The following is a 14,738-nucleotide window of genomic DNA, read 5'->3' as shown; positions in this document are numbered from 1 at the left end:
ATGCTGCCTGACCTGCTGCGCTTTTCCAGCAACACATTTTCAGCTCTGATCTCCAGCATCTGCAGACCTCACTTTCTCCTGATGCAGGATGAGGGCCGCTATGGTAGTACCACCATCCATCTTACATTGGAAAAGCTGTTGTATTAATTCTGCTGCATTTAGTGATAGTGGAGGAGGATGGGAAAATGGTGGTGGTGATGGTGACAGTGGGAAGAGTGGAGGGGATCATCAAACCTTGGCTGTTCGCAACCTTTGGCAAAGCTTTCTGACATAGGTAAACAATTCATGCTAGTATAGAAGTGGAGATTCTGCTATCTAAAGCAGCCAAAAATAAATTCTTACCTGCAAGAGCTCATCTGTAAGAGTATGATTTCAAGATCCGAGTAATACTGACGGATTGTAACACATCTAATTCACAGCTATTGAAGCAAAAACACAGTTAAAATTGTCTTACAATGAAATGTAATTTTAAAAGCACTCATTGCCCAAGTAGCTGTTAAAAGCAATCAGAAAGATTAAGTATTAAGCCTTAACGTTTAATGATAAAACAAAGGCTCTGTTTGAGTCCAATATAAAACAAACTGTAAATAACTTGATGATTTATGTTCTAAATAGTCACCTCCAAAACCTTTCTTTCTTTCTCACATTCTCATCTTGTGTTTTTTCATACATTGCCCTAACTCAGTTCCTCATGTTTCGAGATGTTATATGTGTTTGCTAATGCACACCTATGTTCTACATTTTCTCATCAATAAAAAGATAAAACAGGCTGAGAGTGAAATAGTCTGAGAGATGGAATGATCATGAGGGTGTTTCCCCCAATTTCCTAACATAAAATCGGTGACAGAAATCTCAGAGAGAATGGAGTCTAGACCAATAAAGGACTTACTGGTGTCAGAAATAACGAATCTGCATATCTTTGAGCAGCCTTAAATAGTCTTTTAAGGAAGAGCAAAATTGTATCAATATCCTACTAACAGCAGTGGACTCAGATTTTAACATTTTCCGTAGGTTGACTTGGATGAAAATGGTGACTACTTGTTTTGAGACCTACTCACAAGAATATAGTTGCATAAGCCTTTAACAGCTTGGGGCTGCATTTTGTGTAAAAAATGTTTTCTATCCACTGATCTAGTGACAGTGGCCCAGTTGGGCAGGAGATGGATGGCAGTAACTCACTGAAATATGCCTTTATCCTGTTTTGTCATTTGCTTGTTGTAATGGCACAGACTAGTAGTGTAGCATTGACAATTGTCTGCTACTTAGTCAGCATGGGAAACTCTGCATTCACACCTACTCATGTACTTTCTGAAGCCATCAGTTCAAATGCAATTGACATCTTGGGTGGAGCTAAGATTGTGTACTCCCAGTCAAGCAACCATAGCTTTAGGTGATATAGAATGCTTTCCAGATACCCAAGTGGAATAGTTATTGAATGCTGGCCAAGACACCAGGGAGGATCTCTTGCCTTTCTTTAAATAGTGCCATGAGACTTTTAGTCTCCATTTCAAAGAGAGAATGGGTCTTGGTATAATATTTATCTAAACTGTGACATCTCATAATATGGTTATTTCCCAAGTTCCACATTGAAATACCTGGTGTATGAATTTAGTGTCGAGGATGCAGTGCTGGAAAAGCACAGCGGGTCAGGCAGCATCCAAAGAGCAGGGGAATCGATGTTTCGGGCATAAGTTCGAATGAGGAATGAGGACTTCTTCAGGCCCTGCAGTCCTCACTTTCTACTCATGGTATGAATTCTGTAAAGCCAACTTTGACTATGTTGGAAACCAAACCATTGAAGTGAAACATTGGCCCAAACTTTACTATCTCCTAATGGTTGGAGATTAAAAAAAAGTATCAGGAGGTTCATGTCAGGACCCTGGTGGACAGACAGATGTTTAACCTACCAAAACGATGATTCCTATTGTCTGGAACCTTCTGTGAAAGGCCCTGACCCTGAACTCAGGGCGGAGACCTGGGCTAGGTAAGTGGAACTTAGCAATCTGCAAACCCATAAAATATTCTTTTCAATAAGCAGTTAGGTATAGTTCTTAGGAATTAAGGGATCAAAAGGTATGCGCAGAAAGCAGGAATAGGATACTGAGTTGGATGATCAGCCATGATCATATTGAATGGTGGAGTAGGCTCAAAGAGCTAAATGGCCCACTCCTCCTAATTTGTGTGTTTTTATGTTTCTATTAGATTAATACCTGATCTTACAGCTGGGTGGCTCCACAGCCTTCCACCGAAATCATCAGCCCCAAATGATTCTGGTGAACACCAGCCATCAGACAACCCACAGCCATCTGACATCCTCACCTGCCCAACCTTCCAATCACCAACCACATCCACGACCATCCAACTACTCCCTAGCCTAGCCCAACCACACCCAACCATCTAACAACACATCCCTCACCCAATTCAATCATCTCCTCAACCTGTCTTGACTAATCCTTCATCTCCCAATCACATCTACAACCTGACCTCTCCAATTCACCCTGACTTGATCCGACTACCTCCTGACAACCTGACTGCCTTGCAGATCTTTTCAACATGGAGAAAGTGAGGACTGCAGATGCTGGAGATCAGAGTCAAAAGGTGTGGTGCTGGAAAAGCACAGCTGGTCAGGCAGCACCTTGAATGTTGCGTGACCGGCTGTGCTTTTCCAGCACCACACTTTTTGACTCTTTCCCTCCAACATGACCCGATTACTACTCAGAAGTCCAACTAACCGCTGGCATGACAACCCATTCACCCACCAACCTACCTACCCACCTCACCCATCTGCCTGCCTCCTCCATCCACTGATCTGATTATGGTCTCAACTCCAGTGACCTGACTGTCCCCACCCATTACACTTATTGTTCAAACATCTAGCCAACTCAGCTTGAACATATTCAATGACCCAAAATCTACTGTTTTCTGAGAAACAAAATTTCACAGACGAGCAGTCTCTGATATTTAAAAAAAACTCTTCATCTCGACTTAAATTTGGAGGTCCCTAATTTTTAAACTGTGTTCTCTAGTAAAGACTTCCCACAAGGGGAAACATCCTTTTCAAGGTGATGGCAGTGTAGGACGCTCTAGCTGGATCTCTCCTGCTCTGTTTGCTTCTTTCTCTTTTCTCTTTGGTGTTTTTTTTCTCTCTGCTTTTCTCTTCTTTCTTCTTGGAGAAGACGTTCTGAACTTCCAGCCTCAGCATGGACCTGGTGAGGCAATCTTTTGGCATAATATGGCAGTCTCTCAGCCCTGCGTTGTGATCTTTTGGTGATTGGTGGCTGTCTTTCAGTCCAGTGTGGACTTCCGAGGTGATTCCAGAGTAGTCTCCCGGCCTCGAGGTGAAGAAATCAAGGCCCGGCTGGAGGTTAGGTGCCAGTGTGGAAAGGGTGGGAGGATCTGTCATTCTGAACTTTGTATTTCTCTATTTTCTAATTTATTCCTACAATCTGTAATACTGGATTTTTAATTATTCTTTGTTTCCTAAGAACTTGAACTGAAGAATCTGTACCTAGGTACCTTGTACCTAATATGACACCTTAAGTGGTGACCTGTAAAGTTTTCACTGTACTCATTTGAGTCCATGTGACAATAAAGCTAATTCACACATTTATCCTTTCAGCCTCCAACTTGTCAAGTTCCCTCAGGATCGTATTTGCTTTATCAAGATCAGTTCTCAATCTTCTAAACCTTAATATGAATTGGACCAGCCTTCTTTTCTTTATTCATTCAAGGGATGTGTGTGTCACTGGTAAGTCCACTATTCATTGGTCATCCAATGAATGGCAGTGTTGAGCTGATGCATTTCAGTTCTTGGGGTGTAGGAATCCCAGAGTGCTGGTTAGGAGGGAGTTCCAGGATTTTGTCTCAGTAACAGTGAAGGAATAGTAAGATAGTTACAAGTTAGGATGGGTCCTGGCTTGGAGAGGAACTTGCAGATTGTGATGTTGCATTGCATCTGATACCTTTGTTCTTCTACGTGGTGAAGACAACAGACTTGGAAGGTGTTGTTGGAAGGTCATACTTAACCTTTTTCCATAAACAAATCCTCCCATCCCAGGTATTAGTCAAGTGAATGTTTCCTGAATAATCTCAGGTTATTAGGTAAGGAGACTAAAACTGCACACAACTCCAGAAGTGGCAGCAGTACTTCCCTACTTTTATACCTTGTAGAAATCACTAACAATTCATCTGTCTTACTGATCACTTGCTGCACCTGCACACTGACTTTTTATGATTCATGTGCCAGTACATCCAGATTGCACTACAGTCTGTTTCTTCAATGCAAATTGGCTTTAACGCAATTGAAGAATTTATTCAGTTATTTGTAGAACACAAACTTTCCTTAGCTGTATTGGCTATACTGTGATTCCAGCCTTTTAGTTTAAATGGTGCAGCTTTGTGCAATTTTCTTATAACACAGGATCACCTGAGATCTGAACTATTGTGTTATTTCATAACCGACAGTATTCTGCCAAAGTGGACAAGTTCACATTTTTCCACATTATACTCGCACTTAACCTGTGTAAAGCTCTGTCAACAATATACTCTTGACAACTTACTATCCTAACCATCTTTGTATCATTAGCAAATTTAGCTACCACATTTGGCGTCTTTGTCTAAGTGATTGATATGGATAGTAAACAGATTGAGGCTGCAGCACTGTGGACTCTGGTGTTCCATCAAAATGAATATTCATCCCAATTATTTTATATTCATTTGGGGGACATTTGCTGGCTGGGCCAGCATTTATTGCCATTGTGAATTTGTCGGTGAGCTGACTTCTTGAATTGCTGCAGTCCATTTGGTGTAGGTACATGCGCAATGCTGTTAGGGACGGAGTTCCAGGATTTCACAAGCATAGGAAGACATGTAGGCCACTTGGCCCTTCGTACCTATTCTGCCATTCAATAAAACCATGGCTGACCTGATTTTAACGTCAACTGAAATTCCTGCAATGTCTTCAGCTGCTTCACCAATGACCTTCCCTCCATCATGGCATCAGCAATGAGGATGTTCGCTGATGATTACACAATATTCAGGATCATTCACAACTCCTTACATACTGAAGCAGTAATGATCAAATGCAGCAAGGCAACAATCTCCATTGCCAACGTGAAAGATTCTAACCATAATTCCTTGACATTGAATGGCATTGTCATTATTGAAACCCCTTCCCCAGTATCAACAAGTTGGGGTTACCATTGACCAGAAATTAAACTGTACCATAGAAATGTCAAAAGGAAGTTTCCACTCGGTGCTTTATCCCCTTGGTAATCAAGAATCTATTCATCTCTGATTTGGAAATACTTAAAGATTCTGCATCCACAGGCTTTTCAAGAAGGAACTTCTAAAGAGTCACAACATCTGGGGGAAAATAATGTTTCCTCAATGCTGTCTTAAATGGGTGACTCCTTATTTTTAAACTGTGACCCTGGTTATAGATTTTCCCACAAATGGAAACATCCTTTTGACATTTCTATGGTGCAGTTTAATTTCTGGTCAATGGTAACCCCCAACTTGTTGATACTGGGGAAGGGGCTTCAATAATGATAATGCCATTCAATGTCAAGGAATTATGGTTGGATTCTTTCACGTTGGCGATGGATATTGTTGTCATGTTGCAATTGATCATGACTGCTTCAATGTCTGAGGAGTTGTGAATGATGCTGAATATTGTGTAATCTTCAGCGAGCATCCTCATTGCTGATGCTATGATGGAGGGAAGGTCACTGGTGAAGACATTTACGCCTGGGACTCTACCCTGTGGAACTGCTACAGATGTGACCTGAAATTGAGAAGACTGACTTGTAACAATGACAAACAACTTCCCTTGAGCTAAGTATGGTCGCCACCAATGGAGAGTTTTCCTCCTTGTTCCCATTGATTAGTTTTTCGAGGGCTCCTTGATGTCATGCTCAGTCAAATGCTGTTTTGATGTCCATGGCAGCACTTCACCTCTGGAGTTCAGAATTGACTTCTCCCTGCTTGTCAACCAATCTTCTTTCTATGTTTATATGTTACACCCTAAACCATGATCTGTTATTTTGTGTACAAATCTTCAAAGTTGGACCTTATTGAATGCCTTTTGGAAATCCAGATATATTACATCTACTGCTTCCCCTTTATCTACCTTGCTTGTAACTTGAAGAGTGCCAATAAATCTGACAAATAATTTCTCTTTAACAATGGCCTATTGACTCCATCTGATTATATTCTGCTGTTATCTCCTTTATAATTGGTTATAACATTATTCCTATGATAGGTGTTAGGTTAACTTTAGCCCTTATAGTTTCCTCTCCACCGTATTTCTCTTTTTTAAGATAGTGGGATTACATTTGCAGTTGTACAATTTTCCTGTTGAAACCTTCCCTGAATTTAGGAAATTTTGGAGGATCATAACTAATGCCACTCTGCCTCTAACCATTTCATACCTAGTAAATCAGATCCCTGAGAAATGTCATCTTTTAGCTTCAATGGCTTTCTCAATATAACTTCCCTAGTGATTATGATTGTTTTAAGTGTCTCCATCCCTTTTTATCCCTTGATTTTGAACTTTTCTTAGTATGTATCATATATCTTCCACTGTCCTTACAGTCACAAAATATTTGTTCCAATACTTGCACATTTTCTTGTTTCTGATTGTTCCTTAGAGACTGAATGTAGGAAAACAAATACTCACTTTAATTACTCATTTTCTTTCAAACTACTTATAGAAATTTTTATGATTTTCAAATTTTTAGCTCAATTTCTCTCCTACTTTATTTTATCACTCATTTTTAATTATTCTTTGCTAGCTTCTACAATCTGTCCAATCTTCTGACCTACTATTAATCTGTGTATTATTTTGTGATTTTTCTTTCAATTTAGTACAATCGTTAACTTTATTTATTAATGTTTGATGGTGTATAGCCCTTATAGATTTTTTTCTTGAAGGAACATCTTTGCAGAGAGTAATGAAATATATCTTTTAATGTCTATTACTGCTCCTCTACATTCCCACCTTTTAACCTATTTGCCCATAATACTTCAGCCACTTTATCTTCATATCCTTCTAACTACCTTTATTTAACTTTAAGACTAGTCTTAGATCAACTCTCTTTACTGACAAATTAAATGTGAACTGCATCTTATGCTCACTACTCCCTAGAGGTTCATGTACAACAGCACCATTATTTTTATTCACCTGTGAGATGTGGGCATCGCTGGCTGGCTCAACATTTATTGCCTGTCCTTAGTTGCCATTGAGTAGGTGGTGGTGAGCTGCCTTCTTAAACCGCTACAGTCCATATGCGGTACGTAGACCCACAATGTCCTTAGGAAGGGAATTCCAGGATTTTGACCCAACAGCAGTGAAGGAGCAGTGATATATTTCCAAGTCAGGATGGTGAGCGGCTTGGAGAGGTATTTGAGGGTGATAGTATTTCCATACATCTGCTGCCCTTGTCCTTCTAGATGGAAGTGATCGTGGGTTTGGAAGGTGCTGCCTGAGAATCTTTGGTGAATTTCTTTAGGGCATCTTATTGGTAGTACACCCTTCTGCTCCAGTCGGTGGTGTAGGGAGTGGTTGCTTCTAGGTGCCAATCAAGCCGCCTCTTTTGTCCTGAATGGTATCAAGCTTCTTTAACATTATTGGAGATGCACCCATCCAGGCAAAAGGGGAGTATTCCATCGCACTTTGACTTGTGCCATGAAGATTGTGGACAGGCTTTGGGGAGTCAGGAGGTGAATTACGTGCTGCCATATTTCGAGCCTCTGAACTGCTCTTGTAGTCACTATTTATATTGCAAGTCCGACTGTATTTCTGAACAATGGTAACCGCAAGGATGTTAATAATGTGGAATTCAGTGATGGTAACACCATTGAATGTGATGGTTTGATTGGTTCTTATCGGATATGGTAATTACCTGGCACAAAATCAGAAAGCAATAGCAAAACTCAGCAGGTCTGTCAGCAGGCGGTGCATCATCGAGGACCGAAAGGCGTGTACTGCGCTGTAATGTTCTATGTAATTTCTGACCCTTTTTCAGAACTGGACCTGAAATGTTAACTCTGCTTTCTCTCCATAGATGCTGAGTTTCTCCAGCAATTCTGATTTTGGTTCTGATTTGCAGCATCCACAGTTCTTTGGTTTTTTTTGTCATTATCTAGTGCTTGAATGATACAAATGTTACTTGCCACTCGTCAGTCCAAGCCTGGCTATTCTCCAAATCTTGTTGCATTTGAACATGAACTGCTTCAGTATCTGAGGAATCAAGAATGGTGCTACTTCATTGCACATCACCTGATCTAAAACACTCTTTCTCCTGTTGGCTCTGAATGTACTACTCTAAGAGATTGTACCCAAGTATATTATATGCACTCATCTTTCAGGCTATTGACTTCAATATGTTTTTATTTTCCAATCTGTGTTGCAGTACTTGTTTTTTGTCTGAAGTCTGGATCTATCTGAAGTCAGCTTCGATTGAAAGTTCTCTCAAGTAATTAGATATAATGAATCTGTTAATATCTAATTCAGCTTTTAATGGGCATTTGTGCTAACTGCAACAATGACCACTATTCACCTGGAAACTGGCAATCTTACACAGAGGAGATGCAAGGGCAAAAAACAGAGGAACTGAAAAGTAATCCTGTGTATGAATTTCATAAATTGTGATGAAGGGAAGCATCGTTGAATTAAAATGAAAAAGTGCATGCTGCTATATAGTCATGCTGCATTTGATCTGAAAGCACTCAAAATGACCTTTAATGTCAAAGTGACATTCTTTAGTCATGACATTTTTCACCTTCCTGACTGTAAAAACATAAAAGCTAGTTTACAAAATGTAAATTCTTGCATAATCTTCAGCTGTGTCCAATAAGTTAGATAACGAAGATAAGTTGTCTCCGAGCTGAAATTCTATTTTATTTATGATGAAAGTGGCAACAGTAATTGTAGGTGAGCTGCCACTTTAATGGAATTTGAACTTGAGCAGATGCATCTGTTATGTTGGCTTAATAGGTGACCAACCAATGGAAAACACTGACTGGTCTCCTCAATAAAGAGAGGGCTTCCAATATAAGAAAAAAGCTTCCTTTACTAAAAGCTATCATGACTGCAACAAAGGTATGTGTTGGTGATGGAGCACGTTTTTGAAGGGATGGAGTCCCAGTCAGGCCCTGATCCTCTGGTCATTTCAATAGATCCATTGAAGAGTAGTTCTGCTCCTCCTGGCTTTATATAAATATCACCTTTCCTTGGTTTGGTCTTGTAATGCCTTGAGAGCATATAATGCAGAACCAGCTTCAATCTAAGATGACACTCAGGACCTTTGTACCCCTATCTATATATTTTGATAGACATACTTGCTGATGGTATGCCACTATCAAAATGGAATTTGTCATAACATCATTATTAACAGTTAAAACCGATCTCATGAAACTTGAAGATCTGTTCAATAACTGATAGGTCTCTAAGGAAGAGCATATATGAAAATTCATACAGAAGTGAAATGAAAGCATGGAATTAGGAATATCACAAATAGCATGCAAAATGGATATAACTAAAGACATGAGAATATTATCATTCCAGTGGGAAGTGCTCTCGCTGAAGAATTCCAAGATGGCAAGTTCACATCCACTCTAATGTTGAGTTAAAATCAAGATTAACATTTCAGTGCAATGTTGAGGGAGTGCTATACTGTTGGCGGTGATGTCTTTCAGATGAGACATGACACTAATGCCCTATCTGGCTGCTCATGTGGATGCAAAAGATCCCATGAGAACCATTTCAATGAAGAGCAGGGCAATTGTCTTTGTATCCTGGCCAATATTCCTCAGTCAACATGACAAAACTGGATCACCTTGATATTATCATGCTGCAGATAGTGCAAATTGGGGTTCCTGTGTGCAAGTTGGTTGCCACATTTTCTATATTACACCCATGAGTCCACTTCAAAAGTTCATCACTGGCTGTAAAGTTCTTTAAGATGGCTGGTATTTATGAAAAGTGTGACATAACTGCGAGTCTTTATTTTTGTTCCTAGTGACCAATGTGAGTCTAATTGAGACATTTATCCTGGGAACTTGAAATTGGACCCCTGATTTTAAGCTATCCATGTTTGGTGATAATAGAGGTATGTTGGAAGGGACAGATAGGTATGTAGCATATTCACACTGCAAGTGAACTCCATTGATAGTCAGTGTGTGAGGAGGCCTTAACTTCAGGCAGGTGAGGTGAGCATTATTGCAATTTAATGTCAGGATCTGATGGTATAAGGTGAGACTCTGATGATACTGTTTATCTAAAACAATGTGGTTGGCACCTGTGTGTTGCAGAATGGCAGCACCAGAAAAAGCCTGAAGTGGCAAGTAAAATTTATTTTTGGCTTCCTTCCTTGTGGCTCAGAGGCTGCAGAAGTACTCTACTGAGTCCCATAGTCATTTACTTGACTTCTGGAGACCAATCTTGCATAGGGATAGCCGACTACTATATGTGGCATCCTTCCATTCAAAATCTTTGTGACAATCCAGCCACCTTTAGGTGACTGTCAGGCTGGAATGCATTAGTGGTTTCAAGAATTTAAAATGGCTTTGAACTAACATTGGCGAATGTAGTTGAGTCTGACACTTAGCTTGTCACTTCCCCACTTGCTGTTAATCCTGAGTGAAACTCAAGGCTTAATAATACAGCAACTCAAATACACATTTTAAAAGGTCTGATTTCCAGGGTACACATATTTAGTTGCTATGGTAGCTCAGGCTCTGATGTTCATGATAGTACAAAAATGCATGTTTTTTTGACAAACTCCACATGAGCTACGGGATTTTTTTTTCTCCCCCTTTCTTCCCTCTGTCCTGAACATATTGGATGTATAATTTCACAGTTAGATTCAGGTTTTATTGACCTATGGTAGTTGTTGGCTACCTCCTTTATTATTATTGACCTTGCATTTGTATAGCAGGCTTAAATGCAGTAAAATGACCCAATGTGCATCGCAGGAGTGTTACCAAACAATATAAAACATTGAGCCACTTGAGGAGATATTAGGCAGGTGACTAATAGCTTGGTCAAAGCGATCAGTTTTAAGAAGCAACTTAAAGCTGGAATTGATGGTGACACAAAGAAGTTTAAGAGAATTCCACAGCTCACGAAAACCTAGCCACCAATATTGGACCATAGTGCAGAATCTTAATATATTGGAGCAACGATATCAGATATCAATGATAACTGGCAGAGCATGAAGATCTTGGTTTGGATGAAGAGATGCTGAACAAGGATTAGAAAACAGGGATGAGAATTTTAATATCTTGACATCGGGAAACAATGTCATTCAGCTCGAGTGATAGGGAATCCATGCTTGGTAAAAATCAGCTTACAGGTCAGAGTTTGAAATGAATTCACTGGCTTTAATGAGCATATTGTTAAGACCTTACTTGGTGATGATACAAATACATTTTCTACCAGGAAATAGTGTCCAGTAATCCTGGTGAGTTTATTTCCCTGCTTTCCTCTTGTTGCTGAGGTCAGCTGGAGCCCTTTGTGCAATATTAGAATGGACTCCAACACTATGGAGACAGGCCCTTCAGCCCAACAAGCCTACAATGACCCTCCAAAGAGGAACCCACCCAGACCCATTCCCCTACTCTATATTTACCCTTGACTAATGCACCTAACACTTTGGGCAATTTTGCACGGCCAATTCACCTGACCTGCACATCTTTGTTTGGATTGAGAAAGGAAACTGGAGCACCCAGGGGAAACCCACGCAGACCCGGGGAGAATGTGCAAACTCCACACATACAGTGGCCCAAGGTAGGAATCGAACCCGGGTCCCTGGCACTGTGAGGCAGCAGTACTAACTACTGAGCCACTATGCCGCCCATCTTGGCTCATTCTAGAATATTAAACACAAACCAAGTTCTGGAACTTGGGACATCTTGGTTCAGCATGACATTAGATGGAATAGTTACTTACGAAGCCAGCAGGGTTTCAACAGTTATTATTTTGTGTAACAGTATTGCACAGCCAATATTCCCAGTATGCATTTTATCAAGGCACAACTGGAATGAATAAATTGCCTTATGAGGACAGGCAAGGCAGGGCTAGGCCTGTATCCTCTAGAGATTAGAAGAGTCAGAAGTGACTTCAATTGAAACATAAAAGATCCTGAGGGAAAATGACCAGGTGGTTATTGAAAAGATGTTTCCTCTTGTGGGAGAATCTAAATCTGGGGATCATGGTTTAAAATTAATGAGTCATCCATTTAAAACAGATGAGGAAAGATTTTTTTCCTGGGGGTTGAGAATCTTTGGAATTCCCTTCCTCAAAAGGAAGTGCATGCAGGATCCCTGCATTTTTAATGCAGAGGTAGACAGATTCTTGATGACCAAAGGGATGAAATATAATCGGGGATTTGCAGGATTGTAGAGTTGAGGTTAAAGTTGGATTAGCCATAATCTTATTGAATAGTACAGCAGGCTTGAAGAGTTGAGTGGCCCACACTCATTCTTTGTTTGTACGATTACTACATTGAAAGCTCCAGTTTATTTCAGGCGTGTGTAGTTTCAAATCCTTTTCATATATGACATTTCTCCTCTAATCTGTACAGTTTAGAAGGTTGTGACTTATCATGAGGCAGGATTTCAACAGTGCTAATTATTGACCCCATTCAAACAGCTGTTGTTTAATGTGTCACTGGCTATAATTGCTGCTATGCCTGTCGGTGCCCTTAGCTCAATACCACACATATAAGAGTTCAACGTGGTCAGTCTATAGAAATTAGAAAGATGAATCCTGTGCAGTTATTCCACGGTATCACTCAGGGATGCTAAGGTTAAATTTCCAGTCTCTACAGCTGGCTGTGATTCAATAATTCAACTCAAATCTTGGATCCAGCCTGAGATAATGTTAGAAAATTTAGAAGCTCATTCCCTATTGACTGTGGCCTGATAGAATACCTACAGTGAAGAAGCAGGCCACTTGGCCCATCAAGTCCACACCAACCCTTTGAAGAGCACCCAACCAGACTCACCCCATCCCTGTAACCCTGCCACGGCTAATCCACCTAGTCTGGATGTTCCTGGACATTATGGGCAATTGAGCAAGGCAATCCACCTAACCTGCATATCTTTGGACTGTGGGAGGAAACTGGAGCACCCAGAGGAAATCCACACAGATGCAGGGGGAATGTGCACACTCCACACAGACAGTCGCCCAAGGCTGGAATTGAACTCAGTTCCTTGGTGTTGTGAGGCAGCAGTGTTAACTACTGCGCCACCCCAAATAGATGATAGCATTTTTACTTCTGAATCTGAAAGTTGCGTGTTCAAGTTTTGGTACATCGACTTAAAATCACAATCTGTGCTGAAGTTCCAATGGAGTAGAAGTGAAATGTTGTGTTATAGTTATATCACTGCAAGAGATATTAATCGGTGGACATGAAAAAAACTCGTCATTATTTGGAAAAGAGTTGGGATGCTTTTACTGGTGTCCTGGCCAACATTTATCTCTCAAATAATAAAAAATAACAATAAAACTTGGCCATTGTCCAGTTGCTGTTTGTGTGACCTTACAGAAATAGATTGGCTACCTCCTTTCCCCACTGACTAGACTTCAACAAGAGTTTAGTAAAGCATGGCATTGTACACAAATGCAAGTCTTCCCCTTTGTTCCAGAAACGGAGAGCATCCCAGCCAACTATCATGTGATGTATCGTAAATTGATTCGGTTGCTATCAAGAGCCCAATCTCAGCGAAAGTAAATGTTAAAGGGACCTAAATTTAACTGCTGTGGTTTAAATTTTAAAAGAGACTATTCTGAAATTTTGTTCAATTCTTATTGACATAGCTAAAAATCATACAACACGAGGTTATAGTCCAACAGGTTTAATTGGAACCATTAGCTTTTGGAGCGCCACTCCTTCAGGTGGTTGTGGATGTTAAGATTTTATTGGCATAGCTTGTTTTGTAAAACCTAAATAATGGAAAAGTTACATAGAGGTGTAAAATGGTCCTGAATAATTTTCTCATAATCTTGATAGTTTATCAGCAAATACTTGATAATACAGTACTATTAATACTCAGAATAACGGACAATTTTAACCTGGGCAGGTTTCAGGTGGACTATGTTTGGGGGTATGAAGGTGGCTGGGATTGGAAATCATTGTATAGATTTCAGATCCATAACATTTTACTTCCTGAATAATGGGTTTTCCACGACATTGCATTAGGAATGAGAAGCTTCCCCACATTTCAGGGAATTTCTAATAAGCATCCAGTCGCCCATTTCAAATGGGAGCAGATCTGTTAAAAACATATTACGTTTTCTCTTTGAGGATTGTTTATCTAGTGAAAATCTTCATACAAAAAGAGTGCATTTGGGCACAGGAGTCTAGAATGCCTCTTCCAGCTAAGATCACTTGGTTGGAAAATCACATGACAACCAATTAAAATAGTGTCTTTGAGGCTTGACTGCTGTCTGGAAGGAACTAGCCACAAACAAAGAGTTCTAGGAGAAAGTGAAGACTGCAGATGCTGGAGATCAGAGCTGAAAATGTGTTGCTGGAAAAGCGCAGCAGGTTAGGCAGCATCCAAGGAGCAGGAGAATCGACGTTTCGGGCATGAGCCCTTCTTCAGGAAGAAGGGCTCATGCCCGAAATGTCGATTCTCCTGCTCCTTGGATGCTGCCTGACCTGCTGCGCTTTTCCAGCAACACATTTTCAGCACAAACAAAGAGTTGGCTGTTGTGGGGAAAATCACCA

The sequence above is a fragment of the Chiloscyllium plagiosum genome, chromosome 6, assembly GCF_004010195.1.
Source record: "Chiloscyllium plagiosum isolate BGI_BamShark_2017 chromosome 6, ASM401019v2, whole genome shotgun sequence".
NCBI classification, from domain to species: Eukaryota; Metazoa; Chordata; class Chondrichthyes; order Orectolobiformes; family Hemiscylliidae; genus Chiloscyllium; species Chiloscyllium plagiosum.
This window is presented reverse-complemented; position numbering follows the sequence as displayed.